The 15,093-nt window shown below is 43.5% G+C and overlaps 2 non-coding genes and 2 pseudogenes across 2 annotated transcripts; all 4 read right to left on the minus strand.

The window, feature by feature from the left end:
• Positions 1–25: 25 nt before the first annotated feature.
• LOC142654731 (U2 spliceosomal RNA) lies at positions 26–95 on the minus strand (annotated as a pseudogene).
• A 1,320-nt stretch (positions 96–1,415) lies between these two features.
• On the minus strand, positions 1,416–1,606 carry LOC142653576 (U2 spliceosomal RNA). Its single transcript, XR_012848504.1, has one exon. It is a non-coding gene; the product is annotated as a U2 spliceosomal RNA (small nuclear RNA).
• A 1,320-nt stretch (positions 1,607–2,926) lies between these two features.
• LOC142654154 (U2 spliceosomal RNA) lies at positions 2,927–3,137 on the minus strand (annotated as a pseudogene).
• A 6,340-nt stretch (positions 3,138–9,477) lies between these two features.
• LOC142653730 (U2 spliceosomal RNA) lies at positions 9,478–9,666 on the minus strand. Its single transcript, XR_012848647.1, has one exon. It is a non-coding gene; the product is annotated as a U2 spliceosomal RNA (small nuclear RNA).
• Positions 9,667–15,093: the final 5,427 nt, after the last annotated feature.

The following is a 15,093-nucleotide window of genomic DNA, read 5'->3' on the forward strand; positions in this document are numbered from 1 at the left end:
CCTACGATGGCCCACGTACCACCGGCAGGGATGATTACTAACCTCAGCTTGAGCAGGTACTACACTTGATCTTAGCCAAAAGGCCGAGAAGCGATAACCCGAATGGGCCGGCCGTTGACCGAGCCTGCCTAATACTGCTGTTCACCCCTTGCAGCGATTGATTCAGCCTACTCCTAGGCAATTCCATGGGGCCCTGCAGGCTCACACACATTTACAGCTACTAAGCGGGAGGGAGGTGAATAAAGGCCGGAGAGGAAGCCAGACAGGATTTGCTTCTTTTGCTTGCACCACAATGCAGTGCTGAAAGAGGAGGAGGAATCTACATAAAAACGCCTTCCTGGCAACGCCCAAATGCCCTCCTGCCATGCAGATAAACACTGGCAGCGGCAGCAAGTGCATGCCCACAGCCACCCCTTGTTCCTTCACACCTTGTATCAGCTTTAATCCAATCCAGTCCGGTGCTGCCTGCTGAGCAGCACTGACCAACACTGCCTGGGCCCAGGCTTTTATCTCTGAGGCAGGCCCCATTATGATGTCAGAAAGCTGGCTCTGGAATCCTGAGGGCTCCACTATGACACGTGCAAAGTTCCGTCTGAACTTTATATAAGACGGTGCGGCTCAGTCAGTCACTCAGTGTTGCCTGAGAGGGCAACACTGCAACAGCCGGCCGCCAGGCTGTCTTTTTTTTGCACAGCTACTTGCCTCCAGGAGGCCACAAGAGGGAGACAAGGGACTGCAAAATGGAAAATAGGCATCCACCAACTTTACAGACAACTTCTCTTTGCTCCTACAACCTCCATCCTTGCACAGTTTGTTATTCTTCCAGGTAACATAGTAACAAATCCAAATTGCTGCTCTCTTTGTAGGCAAGCAAGGGTTTGTTGCAACTGCAATTCTTACTTCTTCTTGAAATGTAGGGACGACAGTACATTCCATCACATCCATCTAGTGTACACAGGTAGGTCCATTGTGGCGGGTAGGCGGCTGGCTGCTTTAATGGCTGTTTGCTGTTCCCCTACTCCACTCCACTCCACTATTTGACTGTGGTGCTGCATCAATCAGTGGCTGGCTCAGGTGCAGCTCTTTAACTTACCTAAAAGGGAGGGCGGAGAGAAGACAAGGAAGGTGAATGAGCTGTTCCAATGTGAAATGCCGGAAACACAGAAACACAGAAGACACACACACACACACACACACACACACACACACACACACACACACACACAACAAGAGGTGGCAATGTATTAATTAATTGCATTTAATAAATGAGCTCATTATCACACATGACTGTACAAATGCATTGTCCAACAGGTGTTGAAATAATGGGATTAAAAGGGGAGATCCCATCAGAAAGACAAAAACAATAGCAAACACAAATAGCACTTTTGGAATCTGATTTTAGTCAACACATAAGGGAAGGGTGCACCGGTCCTGGAAATACTGCAATACCAGGTCAATGCGTGGAGTGGACAGAGCAAGCTCTATTTCCATCTCCCTGTTCGAAAAATCCATTTAATATATGGTCCCCAGATAGGGGACGTATCAGATATTAAACTGATAAGAACAGATACTACACTTGATCTTAGCCAAAAGGCCGAGAAGCGATAACCCGAATGGGCCGGCCGTTGACCGAGCCTGCCTAATACTGCTGTTCACCCCTTGCAGCGATTGATTCAGCCTACTCCTAGGCAATTCCATGGGGCCCTGCAGGCTCACACACATTTACAGCTACTAAGCGGGAGGGAGGTGAATAAAGGCCGGAGAGGAAGCCAGACAGGATTTGCTTCTTTTGCTTGCACCACAATGCAGTGCTGAAAGAGGAGGAGGAATCTACATAAAAACGCCTTCCTGGCAACGCCCAAATGCCCTCCTGCCATGCAGATAAACACTGGCAGCGGCAGCAAGTGCATGCCCACAGCCACCCCTTGTTCCTTCACACCTTGTATCAGCTTTAATCCAATCCAGTCCGGTGCTGCCTGCTGAGCAGCACTGACCAACACTGCCTGGGCCCAGGCTTTTATCTCTGAGGCAGGCCCCATTATGATGTCAGAAAGCTGGCTCTGGAATCCTGAGGGCTCCACTATGACACGTGCAAAGTTCCGTCTGAACTTTATATAAGACGGTGCGGCTCAGTCAGTCACTCAGTGTTGCCTGAGAGGGCAACACTGCAACAGCCGGCCGCCAGGCTGTCTTTTTTTTGCACAGCTACTTGCCTCCAGGAGGCCACAAGAGGGAGACAAGGGACTGCAAAATGGAAAATAGGCATCCACCAACTTTACAGACAACTTCTCTTTGCTCCTACAACCTCCATCCTTGCACAGTTTGTTATTCTTCCAGGTAACATAGTAACAAATCCAAATTGCTGCTCTCTTTGTAGGCAAGCAAGGGTTTGTTGCAACTGCAATTCTTACTTCTTCTTGAAATGTAGGGACGACAGTACATTCCATCACATCCATCTAGTGTACACAGGTAGGTCCATTGTGGCGGGTAGGCGGCTGGCTGCTTTAATGGCTGTTTGCTGTTCCCCTACTCCACTCCACTCCACTATTTGACTGTGGTGCTGCATCAATCAGTGGCTGGCTCAGGTGCAGCTCTTTAACTTACCTAAAAGGGAGGGCGGAGAGAAGACAAGGAAGGTGAATGAGCTGTTCCAATGTGAAATGCCGGAAACACAGAAACACAGAAGACACACACACACACACACACACACACACACACACACACACACACACACACAACAAGAGGTGGCAATGTATTAATTAATTGCATTTAATAAATGAGCTCATTATCACACATGACTGTACAAATGCATTGTCCAACAGGTGTTGAAATAATGGGATTAAAAGGGGAGATCCCATCAGAAAGACAAAAACAATAGCAAACACAAATAGCACTTTTGGAATCTGATTTTAGTCAACACATAAGGGAAGGGTGCACCGGTCCTGGAAATACTGCAATACCAGGTCAATGCGTGGAGTGGACAGAGCAAGCTCTATTTCCATCTCCCTGTTCGAAAAATCCATTTAATATATGGTCCCCAGATAGGGGACGTATCAGATATTAAACTGATAAGAACAGATTTTTTTTTTTTTTTTTTTTTTTTATTAAACCATTCAGGTTTTTTGAATAAAACCGAGAACTGTAGTTGTTCAAACCACCTCTCTATTTTTCAAAAAATCTCATCACTCTGGTTCATTATTTTATTTTTCCATCAAATACAAGATAAGTCAAACAAAATTCCTCAAACTAAATACCTCCATTTTAACATTCGCCATATCCCTTCCGCATCCATACCTTTTTCTAGATCCCATTTATAATAAAAATACAACTTAGCCAATACCATACTAACCACATCCTCAATCTCAAAAACGTCTCTTTTATACACATTCAAATTCCGTGTATTCCACAATACCTCTTTCACACAAGTCAAGAAAATCCACAACACTCTATCCTTTTCGCTACCCAAACTACACAAACCAAACAAGACAATTTCATACGTCAAAACCTTCAAACCAGTCAATTCTTCACACAACCCACTCAACTTTTTCCAAACATCCTTTGCATGCTTACACGACCAAAACACATGACTCACATCCTCATCATCCCCACAACCTTCTCTCGGACACCTTTCAGAAGCAACCAAACCTCTTCTTTTCTGAACACTCCTTACAGGCAACACTCCATGTACCGACATCCATAACAAATCTTTCTGCTTATTTGACACATCATACGTAACAATCTTCTTCCACACAGACCTAGACTCCATCGAATTCAAACCATTTACAGAACACATCACATTATTCATACACATACTTCTCACAACATTCTTTTCACTCAAAAATCTCTCCATTCTTACATCCTCTAGCTGGAACTTTTTAATAAATTTTTCAACATACAAATACCACCCTGTGCACTGAAAAGCAATTGGTTTACATAAATTACGTTTTTCCCACCTTAGACGCTGAATCACCGTTCCAGCTAGATACTTAGACATTCTGGAAGCCTTGGTTTCCTTAAATAAAAGCTCTACAAAAAAACGTACACAATTAATTCCAATGAAAATCTCCAAATTTGGGAAATCAAGGCCTCCATTACGTCTACTTTTCATTAGAATTTCTCTCCTTGCCTTCTCAATCCCGCTCCCCCATAAAAAAAGGAACAAAACTCTATTCACTTTTTTTAACATAGCAACAGCAGGAGGAAAAACCAGAGCAACATATAAAATCATAGGAAGAATAATGCTTTTGACTATTAAAACCTTCCCCGAAAAAGAAAGATCCCTCATTCTCCACATTTCCAACTTTCGCACAATCCTACCACCCAACTGATCCCAACTTTCTTTCCCTTTCAGCTCATCATCAAACACAATACCCAAAATTTTCACACCATTCACCTGTTCCATATCAGAATCACTCACCCGCTCATTGCTGAAAAAAATTTTAAATTTGCTCTTACCCCAATTTATTTTAAAAGCAGACGCAATACAAAACATATTTACAATCAACTTCACTCTGGACATATCATACACTGAATCACACAATACACAAATATCATCCATATATCCCAAAGCTTTCACACGCTTTCCATCACACCCTGGCACCACCAAACCTTTCACAACCTTATCATTTCTAATCATTTGCAACAATGGTTCAATCGCACAAATAAATAGGATGGGAGACAACGGACAACCCTGTCGCACACCAGACATAATACTAAATGATTCTGAAAAAAACCCATTCACCTGCACACAACTCTTTGCATTCGCATATAAATTTTTCAACAAACTCACAAACTGAACCGGAAAACCCATTCTCTCTAACACTTTAAACAAAAACACATGCGCCACACGATCAAACGCTTTCTCAAAATCTAACGCACACACAATCACCTTCTTATTCCGAGCCTTACAATCCTCAAGCATGTCCCGCACCAACGCCACATTCTCATGCAATTTCCTTTTCGGTACCGCACATACCTGATCCTCATCAATTACACACCCAATCACATCTCTCATACGATTCGCAATCAGCTTGGCAAAAATTTTATAATCCGTATTCAACAAAGTAATTGGTCGCCAGTTTTCTAACCGTCTCTTATCTCCTTTTTTATGCAACAGAACTACCATACCCTTCTTCATCACATCACACATATTCGTCCCAGAAAACAACACTCTCATAACATCAATAACATCCTTCCCAATTATATCCCAATATTTCCCATAGAAATCAGCTGGTATTCCATCGATCCCTGGAGACTTATTTTTAGCCATATTTCCCACCACATCCTTTACTTCACCATCCATAATCTCACCAAGCAAAGGCAAACATTCACTTTCAGGAACAAAATTACACACAATATCCAAAAACTCATCATCATCACCCAAATCACACTTCTTCACATCATACAGTTGTTTATAAAAATCAGACACCACATCAATCACATCCTTACCAAACACCTCTTTATCATCCTTATCCAATAACACATTCATTCCACTTTTTCCACCACACATTTTTTTAAAGAAAAATCTAGTGCATTTCTCGTGATTTTCTCTAACCTCCACCTTAGACCTAAATATTATTTCTTTCCCTTTCTCTCGGAACCACTCCTTAATATCTTTTTTTGTTTTTTCCAAATCGTGTCTTACATCCATACCCAAATTTTTACATTGTTGAAGGAACGTCATCCGCATATTAAAGCGTGAATATTCTAATCTTTTCCTTCTTGCTCTTCTATACCCTATCTGTCTAAAAAACCCACCAATCTTTTTTTTCACCCATACCCACCATTCACACACATTAGAGAAAGAACTTTTCTTCCTAACCCAAAACCCATATTTTTTCCCAAACCTAGTTTTTACCCTTTCATCACTCAGAAAACTAACATTCATCTTCCATACCCCTCTACCATAAAAGAAATTATTTATAACAAAAACCCCCAACAAACACTCGTGATCTGAAAACCACACTCTCTCCTGCGCATAATCGACACATTTCATTGCTGAAGTAGAAAAAAAGAAAAAGTCCAGACGAGAATCCGTTCTTCCGTCATCGGCATGATAGGTAAATGGACCTGGTTTCCTGGTGACAGCGTCCTGCAAAGCAAAGTCCTGCAAAATTTTATTCCACAAAACTCCGGTAGCGTCCACATTAGACTCTGTGGATCCAGCTCGGGCCTGCTTCTCCAGGATACAGTTAATGTCACCAACAATAATTACAGGAACTTTACCATGTAGAAAAAATTTTAAAGTATCAAAAAGTGCCAACCTATCAGTTTTCACAGCATGGCCATAGATATTAATTAGCCTAAACTGCCACCCCTTATAGGATAGTAACACGCAGACACATCTTCCTTCCTGAATAATTTGAGTCTGTTTGATGACAAACTCATTATTTTTAAAGAGGATACCAATTCCATCATTCCTATTTGTGGAAGAAAAAGACCAAATTGCTTCCCCAAACTTCCATTCTTCTTTACTAGGCATTTTTGACAAACCACATTCTTGTACGCAAACAATATCACTGCCCTTAGAGGCCAAAAAGTCCAGGACTGCAGCACGCTTGTGAGCAGAGGAGAACACCCGTACATTTTGAGAGACAATCTTTAATCTCAAAGACATGCGGGCATAGTATGGTTAGTGCAATGTAAAGCCATGAAATAACCAGAACATATCACGTCCCAGGGAAATACATCGCTCTTTCCAGATTTGCCACATTAACTTCACTGAGGAAACCTTCCCCAGGAGAGCTGGGTACTTCTGAGGCCACCTCAGATGACTTAGGGCTAGAACTAGAGTCACTGTCCAGCAATGAAAAAGGGTTTGAATGGGCAGAATCTTCCAATAAACCTATCTTCAGTCTTTTCACTGCCTTTCCAGACTTGCCCCTTTTTGAGACCACTTTATGGAAGATTTCCGCACTAGTGGCACTAGGCATCCTGGCCTCCTTCTCATCCTCCTCCGATATTGACCACTCCACTTTAGCTGAGTCGTCCATTTTTGACTCTGGGCTAGAAAAGGACAAAATTTGCATACTTGCACCATTTCCAGGGGAAGCACATCCAATAGGTGGCGCTGTGTCTTCACCTTCCATAGGCATAACAACAGGCGTTTCCTCAACAATCGGCTCTGCAGGAGGGACCACACCCAACTCCATGCTGTTAATATGTGAAGTTAGAACCTCTCCTAATCCAGCTTTCCCAGGGTCCTGAGAAGCAGCCACAGAAACACTGCCAGCTGGCTCTGGAATTACATCAGAAGTGGTAGCAAGGGAACTTGTTGTTCTCACCTGTCTGCCCCATGTTCTTCTCTCTTGCCCTAAAAAGGGAAACACCTTTGGACATTTTCTACATGTATGACCAGGCAAACCACAAATATCACACCTGGATGGGGAAATACACGCACTAGCCTCATGTCCTGTTTCCTTGCAATTTCTGCAAACTTTGCCTTTACATGCATCTTTGGTATGCCCGTAGGCAAAACATGATCTACAAAAGCATGGCATATCTTGGTAATAAAGATATCCCTTATTACCACCAATAGAAAAATTAGCAGGAGGATTCATCACTCCTCCAATACAGCTGGAGTCAGGTTTCAGCCTGACCCAGTACTTGATATCACCATTAAAGACTCCCCATAGATTCTTCTGCTCCACACCTCCTCTAACATGGGTACAGTAATGAGCTAAAAAAGCCCTGACCAGCCTTCTATCCAAAAATGGGTTATACATATGGATTGTTATGCATTTTTCCACTGCAGAAAAAAGAGGTTGCACTTCAATGGATGTCAAAGCCTCATGCATGTGTTTTTCCTTGAGCAACTGAAACACATTTAAACAGTAGGCGGCCTCAAAAAAAGATACATCATATGTAGAAATATTGCTGAAAGCTTGGATACAGAATACCTCTACCAACTTAACTCCAGCCAGGTCCAGAAGGATGTTCTCAATGATATGTCCAGTATCAACTTCGTCTCTCCTCTGCTCATTCACCACGAAACGGATAGTGTTACGCACAGCTGCCATCTTGATCTGGAATGCCCAACGGCACGGTGATCGCTCCCAAAAAACGTCGGAAAGGACTCCACGAAAGGCCGAACCCCCGGCCCAGACCAGGCAATAAACCTGATCTGAGCCAAAAGGCCGAGAAGCGATAACCCGAATGGGCCGGCCGTTGACCGAGCCTGCCTAATACTGCTGTTCACCCCTTGCAGCGATTGATTCAGCCTACTCCTAGGCAATTCCATGGGGCCCTGCAGGCTCACACACATTTACAGCTACTAAGCGGGAGGGAGGTGAATAAAGGCCGGAGAGGAAGCCAGACAGGATTTGCTTCTTTTGCTTGCACCACAATGCAGTGCTGAAAGAGGAGGAGGAATCTACATAAAAACGCCTTCCTGGCAACGCCCAAATGCCCTCCTGCCATGCAGATAAACACTGGCAGCGGCAGCAAGTGCATGCCCACAGCCACCCCTTGTTCCTTCACACCTTGTATCAGCTTTAATCCAATCCAGTCCGGTGCTGCCTGCTGAGCAGCACTGACCAACACTGCCTGGGCCCAGGCTTTTATCTCTGAGGCAGGCCCCATTATGATGTCAGAAAGCTGGCTCTGGAATCCTGAGGGCTCCACTATGACACGTGCAAAGTTCCGTCTGAACTTTATATAAGACGGTGCGGCTCAGTCAGTCACTCAGTGTTGCCTGAGAGGGCAACACTGCAACAGCCGGCCGCCAGGCTGTCTTTTTTTTGCACAGCTACTTGCCTCCAGGAGGCCACAAGAGGGAGACAAGGGACTGCAAAATGGAAAATAGGCATCCACCAACTTTACAGACAACTTCTCTTTGCTCCTACAACCTCCATCCTTGCACAGTTTGTTATTCTTCCAGGTAACATAGTAACAAATCCAAATTGCTGCTCTCTTTGTAGGCAAGCAAGGGTTTGTTGCAACTGCAATTCTTACTTCTTCTTGAAATGTAGGGACGACAGTACATTCCATCACATCCATCTAGTGTACACAGGTAGGTCCATTGTGGCGGGTAGGCGGCTGGCTGCTTTAATGGCTGTTTGCTGTTCCCCTACTCCACTCCACTCCACTATTTGACTGTGGTGCTGCATCAATCAGTGGCTGGCTCAGGTGCAGCTCTTTAACTTACCTAAAAGGGAGGGCGGAGAGAAGACAAGGAAGGTGAATGAGCTGTTCCAATGTGAAATGCCGGAAACACAGAAACACAGAAGACACACACACACACACACACACACACACACACACACACACACACACACACACACACACACAACAAGAGGTGGCAATGTATTAATTAATTGCATTTAATAAATGAGCTCATTATCACACATGACTGTACAAATGCATTGTCCAACAGGTGTTGAAATAATGGGATTAAAAGGGGAGATCCCATCAGAAAGACAAAAACAATAGCAAACACAAATAGCACTTTTGGAATCTGATTTTAGTCAACACATAAGGGAAGGGTGCACCGGTCCTGGAAATACTGCAATACCAGGTCAATGCGTGGAGTGGACAGAGCAAGCTCTATTTCCATCTCCCTGTTCGAAAAATCCATTTAATATATGGTCCCCAGATAGGGGACGTATCAGATATTAAACTGATAAGAACAGATTTTTTTTTTAATTTTTATTGAAAATAAAGTCAGATTACATTTCATACATTTGTCATGAAAAGTACAAAAACAAAATATTCAAAGACACATCCATCATTTTAAAAGAGAAATATTCAAAAATACAAACACAAATACATTGTATCCTCCCCAAAAAAACAAAAAAAACCCATTCTTATAAGAAAAGAAAAAAAACACATTAAATTCAATTAATAAGCCATGACCGCCATTTTTTGTATTTCCAGACTCCTTCGGCATCACTGCCAAGTCTTTTTCGGTCACATAACACATACAGAAATAAACGTCCACGGATCATGCCCAAACACTCATACACTTCAACGTCCTTTTGCTTAAAAACTAAGATATTCCTGACATCCCACAACACTTCTTTTACGCAATTTACAATCAACCACAACAACCTAGCTTTCTCTCTATTCACACCACACAACCCAAACATCATCATATTAAACGTCAATAATTCAACCCCAGTTATACCTTTAATCAATTTACCCATCCCTTTCCATACATTCTTAGCATACTCACACTCCCACAGTAAATGAACATAATTCTCACACCTACCACATCCTGCCCTGGGGCAGTTCTCACTGTTTACCAACCTTCTTCTCCGTTGAAACTCGCGCGTAGGTAAACACCTATGCACAGTCATCCAAGCAAGATCCTTTTGCCTGTTTACTAACTCTTTACTTTGCACATTCTTCCACACTGCTTTACTCTCATTCTCAGTCAAACCAGCCACACATTCAACCATCTCTCTTGACTCCAAAACTTTCATCACTTTCTTGCTCTCACACCAATCATTCACTGTCACATTCTCTAAGTGGTTCCTCCTAATGCACCTATCAATCCTCATATAAAACCATGGAGTACCAAAACTTGTTGGCTCCCTCAAATCCCTTACCATTAATTTATATCTCAGTAACACCCTTCCAGCCAAATACTTCACCATACAACCATACACACTTTCCTTCTTACTGATCGACATACAAAAACTTACATACTTCACCGCCAGAAAACATTCAATATTCATCAGACCTTTTCCACCATTCACTCTTCTCTTCACCACTTTCTCTCGCTTCAATTTCTCCATCTTTGAGTTCCAAAGGAACAAAAAAATTACTCGGATGATTCTCGCCAGACATCTGTCAGGCGGAGGAAAAACATAATTAATATACAACAAAATTGGAATAATCACAGATTTAATCACCAAAACTCTCCCATCAATCGATAAAGTCCTTAAAGACCAAAAATTTGTTTTATTTTTCACCCGTTCTAAAACTCTCCCCCAACTCTCTTTCCCATACAAATCATTGTCAAAAATCACCCCCAGAACTTCCACCCCACCTTGTCTCACTGGCCATCCACACAAGTCATTTTCCTTCCATTCATCAAAAAACTTACAACCACTTTTATCCACATTCAACTTAAACCCACTCATCATACAAAAACATTCAATCAGCAACTTAGCCCGCTTAACAGCAGCCATACATTTACACACAACCGTGACATCATCCATATAACCAATCACACGCACATCTCTCCCCTTACTGCCAGGGATTTCTACACCCCGCATTACCTTGTCCCGCCTAAACATACCCAACAACGGTTCAATCACACAAACAAATAAAATTGGTGACAATGGACACCCTTGACGAACTCCTGACATAATCCTCACCTTCTCGCTCAGAAAACCATTCACCTGGATTCTACTCCCTATATCTCTGTATAAACACTGAATCCATCCAACCATTCTCTCCGGTACACCCATTTTCCTCAAAATCTTGAACATAAAATCATGCACAACTCTATCATACGCCTTCTCAAAATCAACCGTAATCACAGCCACACCTTGTTTCCTATCCTTACAGTCCCACAACACATCTCTCAAACCCAGCAAACATTCAGAAATCCTCCTGTCAGGCACTGCACACATTTGTTCTTCACCAACCATACAGTCAATCACACTTCTCAACCTATTAGCAATAATCTTAGATATAATCTTGTAATCGCAATTTAAGAGCGCTATCGGCCTCCAATTTTTTAAACTCTTTTTCTCCCCCTTCTTAAACAAAAGAACAGTCACACTTTCACTCATACTTTTTGACAACCTACCTCTCTCCAAAACTTCCTTACAAACTTCCCATACATAATCACCAATCATATCCCAAAATACACAATAAAATTCTACAGGCAAACCATCACTCCCTGCTACTTTCCCCTTCTTCATACCATTCATTGCATCCTCTACTTCACTCTTCCTTATGTCCTCACTCAAAAAACTCTGATCAATCTCATCCAACTGTTTATCCACATACCCCAAACATTCACTCTCTAATGAACAATCACGCTTCTTCTCAGTAAACAAATCCGTATAAAACTTCCATACTTCATCCAGAATCTCATTTTTACCAAACACTTCTACACCATCCTCTCTCAACACACTCACCATTCCAGTTTTTTTATTAAAAGCTTTTTTAAAGAAAAACTTTGTGCATTTCTCATCTTTTTCCCTTACTTCCACTCTAGCTTGTGCAATAATTTTCTTACCTTTTTCCTCCAAACATCTTTTAACATAATCACGCGCTTCTTCAATCTCACCTTCAACATTCATACCCACCCGTCTAAGTTCATACAAATACTCCAATCTTTTTTGCCATCTCTCATACTCCTCCATTTCCTTCCTTCCTCTTTCACACCCTTTTTTTACAAAAAACCTTTTTGTTTCCCTTTTAACCCATTCCCACCAGTCAATCACACTAAAAAACTCCCCTTTCTTTGATTGCCACATCCCAAACAATCTCCTATATTGCTCCCGAACACATTCATCATCCAACAATGTCACATTTAATTTCCATACACCCCTACCAAATTCATACGTACTGTTACTTTTAACCACACATTCGATCCACGCATGATCCGTGAACGGCATCCTCCTCCTTTTAAAGTCCATAACAGTTAATGACCTAGAACAAAAAATAAAATCAATTCGTGACGATATATTTCCAGTATTACTAAAATACGTATAACCAAAAGAACCATCATTTTTTTCACGAAAACAATCCTTAAGTTCAAATAAACTCACAATTTCATTTAATTGTTTCCCAGTACTATCCACCCCACTATCACCTCCCCCTCCAACATTACTCCTATCCCCTGCATTCACTGTACAATTAAAGTCTCCCAGAAGGAAACAATTTTCCCTCCCCCCCAAGAAAAAATATAATTTCTCAAACATCTCCGCTCTTTCTCTCCGTCCAGTCGGAGCATAGACATTAATAACTTTATAAGAGGCACCTCTATACTCAAAATTAACTAATAAAACCCTCCCCTGAACTATGTGAATTACCTTCTTCACAACAAAATCATTACTTTTAAATAATATTCCCACCCCCCCGTTTCTTTCCTGGGATCCTGACCAAATTGCAGGACCCAAGGCCCAGGTAGCATTTATAGGTTCCTCCAGCAAACAACACTCCTGCAAACATAAAACATCAAAATGATAATTTGACAGAAAATCAAAAGTTGCAGCTCTTCTTGTTGCAGTCCTGATACTCCGGACATTTAAGGAACCTATAACAAAATGCATTATTTATAAATGAAAGTCAAAACAATTCAAACACAGGGCCTCACGACTTCTTTAAAGCACCCCTTCCTCTATGTTTCGTCGGAGTCCCATCCGCAGCAGTACGAGCCACATTCTCCTTCTTATTCCCCACTACACCTCTTGTGAAGTGAATGGTTTTCGCCAACTTGGTAACAGTACCGCTCTCAAGGTAGCCAGCCCCAAAAGAAGAGGTAGAAGAGTCAGAATCCACCGCAGCCGATGAATCTCCCCCTCCCCCACCCGGACTGGAAAATTCCTCAATGCGCTCACTCAATGGCGTTGAAACTACGCTCTCTGGTTCCTTGCGCTTCAGAGAGGATTTATCAACCTGCATCTCCCCCGGATCTCCAGAGGACTCAGATGGAGCTTGAGCCTCCTCCCCTTCAGCGACCAACAGGTCCGGAACTGCAACAGCTTCCGTCATCACCGCAACAGGAACATCCTCCACAACAGCCGCCTCATGAACCTCCGGCTCCATCACAGGCGGCGCTGTTGGACCGGAGGCAGCAATCTCACCTCTCACGACCCCGGCATAGGACCTCTGTACCTCTCCATACACCTTAGGGCACCGCCTGGCCAGGTGTTCCACAGATCCGCAGAAGTGACACTTACGTGCCTCCTCGCAATTGGCAGTCTCATGTCCAGGCTTGTAACAGTTTCTGCATACCTGTCCAGTGGTACAATTCTCCCGGGTGTGGCCAAAGGCGTAGCACACCCTACAAAAATCCGGCTGGCCAGGGTAGTGAAGGAAACCTCTGTTGTTCCCAATAGCAAAATTCTGGGGAGGGTGGCACAGACCATCATGCCCATTTGGGTCTGGACGCAGCTCCACCCAAACCCTCCTCATACCATTAAAAGTCCCAAGAATGTTCTTCCTTTTCTCCACACCAGAGACATAGGCACAATAACGACCCAAAAATGCCTGGATCTCCTCATCCTCAACAAAAGGATTGTACATGTGGATTACCACCGGGATCCTCTTTTTCTTAGTCTCACAAGGGACAAAATCAATTCCCTGCAGCTCTGGATGGGAAAGGTTCTCCTGACTCCGGAGGTAGCAGGTCCTCATTTCACTCACGGTGGAAAAACTTGCATCAAAGAATCCTTGCTGGGGAAAGGACTGAAGACAGAAGATCGATTCGTGTGCCATTCCCAGAATTCCTTCCAACACCTTCTGTTGCACATGCAAAATTCCATACGACGTCCTCTTCTCCTCTGCGATAAACAGCCGAACTGTATTTGGTGCATTAGGCGGTCCAGCCATAATCCTCCTCGTCCTCGTCCTCCGATCGCCTTCCCTGTCTCCTGGATCACCCCCTAAAGCAGCAGGTGGCTTAAGCTGGCGGACCAGCGATGCCACAAGGCCAAGGGCGAACACTCAGACGGACCTCCCAGCTAAACCACTTGAGCTTAGCCAAAAGGCCGAGAAGCGATAACCCGAATGGGCCGGCCGTTGACCGAGCCTGCCTAATACTGCTGTTCACCCCTTGCAGCGATTGATTCAGCCTACTCCTAGGCAATTCCATGGGGCCCTGCAGGCTCACACACATTTACAGCTACTAAGCGGGAGGGAGGTGAATAAAGGCCGGAGAGGAAGCCAGACAGGATTTGCTTCTTTTGCTTGCACCACAATGCAGTGCTGAAAGAGGAGGAGGAATCTACATAAAAACGCCTTCCTGGCAACGCCCAAATGCCCTCCTGCCATGCAGATAAACACTGGCAGCGGCAGCAAGTGCATGCCCACAGCCACCCCTTGTTCCTTCACACCTTGTATCAGCTTTAATCCAATCCAGTCCGGTGCTGCCTGCTGAGCAGCACTGACCAACACTGCCTGGGCCCAGGC

This window comes from Rhinoderma darwinii, chromosome 5, assembly GCF_050947455.1.
Source record: "Rhinoderma darwinii isolate aRhiDar2 chromosome 5, aRhiDar2.hap1, whole genome shotgun sequence".
Classification (NCBI taxonomy): Eukaryota; Metazoa; Chordata; class Amphibia; order Anura; family Rhinodermatidae; genus Rhinoderma; species Rhinoderma darwinii.